This window comes from Castor canadensis, chromosome X, assembly GCF_047511655.1.
Source record: "Castor canadensis chromosome X, mCasCan1.hap1v2, whole genome shotgun sequence".
Taxonomy (NCBI): Eukaryota; Metazoa; Chordata; class Mammalia; order Rodentia; family Castoridae; genus Castor; species Castor canadensis.
Genome location: NC_133405.1, coordinates 78,469,277 through 78,472,004, shown reverse-complemented (window position 1 = coordinate 78,472,004; position 2,728 = coordinate 78,469,277). Strand labels below are relative to the sequence as shown.

Here is a 2,728-nt window from a genome sequence, read left to right as displayed (position 1 = left end):
TGACCAGTCGTGGGGAAGGGCCGTGGCCCCCAGTCTGCAGTGGGAGGTGGCTGCTGCCTACGCACCCGCCTGCTGGAAAAATGCTGCTGAAATGCTGCTGAAAAGGCAAGAGATGCAAGGATTTGTGACACATTTTGAACCTTTAAACTGTCTGACATTGACCTCCTTTAATTATTAATGAAGAAGCAGGAGTTTAGGATGTATTTACACCGCCTTATTATTGTACTAATGGACAATGTTCTACAAACAAGCCTGCATGTGAAGAACTGGATTGGCACAAAATAAAGTAATTTTATATTTTTCTCAGTTTATAATATGACTCAATGGAGGAAAATGTGATAAGCATGAGGAAAGACCATTATTTTCATGTTCGTTACACAATGGAAGCTTCTTGCCCAGAACTGGCCTTGGAAGGGAAAGTCTGTGTAAATCAAGAGACTACCTGCTGGTATGTCATTTTTTGAAGCTGCAGTTTAAGTTGGAACTGAAAACCTATGATTTAACTCTGGCAACGACTATTGGAGACCAGTTGTGGGAAGCCAAAGCTAATGGTAATTTGCGAAACACCTTAAAAGTCCTTGGGAATTTTGATGAAGCTATAGTTTGCTGTCAGTGACACCTAAATATTTCCAGAGGGCTTAATGACAAGGTGGGAAAAGCAAGAGCACTTTACAATCTTGAAGATGTGTATCATGCCAAAGGGAAAAGTTTTAGCTACCCTGGACCCCAGGATGGAAATTTTCCAGAAGAAGTAAGAAATGCTCTGCAGGCAGCTGTGGATTTTTATAAAGAAAACTTATCCTGTAACCACTTTGGGAGACCCAGCAGCCCAAGGATGAGCCTTTGGAAATTTCGGCAACACCCATTACCTCCTCAGCAACTTCTGGGACGCACTTATAGCTCAGTGAACAGTGCCTCCTTATTGCAAATGAATTTGGAGATACAGCAGCTGAAAGAAGAGTGTTTAGCAGCCTTGGAAATGCATATGTATTTCTTGGAGAGTTTAAAACCGTTTCCGAATACTACAAGAAGACACTACTATTGACTCGACAACTTAAAGACAGAGCCCTGGAGGCGGAGTCTTGGAAACACGTTCCCTTTCCTGCAAGACTAACAAGGCTACTGACTGTCATCTGAAGCACCTAGGAATTGCACAGGAGCTGAAAGACAGAACTGGTGAAGGAAGAGCATGTTGGAGCTTAGGAAATGCATACACAGCTCTAGGAAATCACGACCAAGCAATGCATTTTGCTGAAAAGCACTCGGAAATTCCAAGAGAGGTCAGGGATAAAAGCAGTGAACTAACAGCAAGACTGAACCTCTCAGACCTTCAGATAGTCCTCAGTCTGAGCTAAACACAAATAATTCCATGATGTCCGAAAACATCGAAGTTGATAATAGTTTGCATGGTGCATGCCCCAAGTTGGGAAAACTACCCAGTATGGAAAATATGGAATTTATGAAGTTAACACCAGAAAAGATACAGAACTGGAACAGTGAAATTCTTGCTAAACAAAAACTGCTTATTGCCAAACCTTTTGAAAAGCTGCTCTTTGTCAACAGACTGAAGGGGAAAACTACAAAGCCAGTTCCTCCACCAAAGTGCTCCAGAATGCCGGTAATTCCACTGACCAGCAAGTTCCCAGTGCTCAGAGGAAAGTCAGTGTAATACTGTTGGAGATGAAGGATTCTTTGACCTATTAAGCACATTTCAAAACAATAGGATTGATGACCAAAGGTGCTGCTTACAATAAAAATAACTGCCACACAGCTTCAACAGCAACTTCTTCCATTCTCCCCAAAATGCTGAAAATGCCATCTGTTTCTGTGGTGTTCCCCCAACACCGTTGGGTTTTTAGAACTTCTTGCCAGCTCACAGAGCCACTGTCTGGATGACCAAAGAGCCAGTTTCATAATTTGCCAGGGCTTCACCTGACAAAAAAACAACAATCAGTCAGTACTTGACCACCTAGTAACTAATAACAACAAAAAGCTTATTGAAGACTTATTTGACATCCTTATACAGTGTCAAAGGTCCACCTGCTGCCACAAAGTTTCCAATGGTACTAAATGAAGATGTTTTAGCCTTACTTTATGGTCTCAGGCAAAAAGAATGAATGAGCAGAGAGTTCTTTTGCAAAGAGATCAAAACAGAGACACTGAATTTGGGCTAAAGGACCTTTTGCAAAGTAATGTTTTGTCAGAATTTAAAAAGTCAGGAAAATCACCAGCAAGCCACTAATGCTTTGGGTTATTTTTAAAGAAAAGCCATATTTCCATTCCAGGAAGATAATCAGCAAGTCACTAGATATTGTGGATTATTTTTTAAGAGAAGACCTACTTCCTTTCAGAATGCTATAGGGAAATTCAACGTATTTTTCCTAAAAAGGAGAATATATAGCACTGTACTACAGCTTACAATGATTTTAGAATAATGTAACTACTTAGCTTTCAGTAGTGTAGTACTGAGTCAGCATTCCTTTGGACACAGTGCTTTCAGGGTAGTGGTGTCCCATAAGGTGCTTCATCAGCTTCCTTGATTACTGCTTGTGATTGTTCTTTAGCAAAATGTTATAGTGTTTGTAAAGTAGGAATTTAAATGAATCTTAGGCTAGAAGTCAATCTTCTTGCTAAGGTAATTTTTTAAAAATCTTAATTGACAATGGCTTTTTTTAATACCTAAACATGGATATAGTGGGAAAGCACACTGTTTAATAATAATTCATGT

General features: G+C 40.1%; 1 pseudogene; it reads left to right on the top strand.

The window, feature by feature from the left end:
* The first annotated feature begins 323 nt into the window (after nt 1–323).
* Nucleotides 324–2,242, top strand: LOC141419704 (G-protein-signaling modulator 2 pseudogene; annotated as a pseudogene).
* The last annotated feature ends 486 nt before the right edge of the window (nt 2,243–2,728 follow it).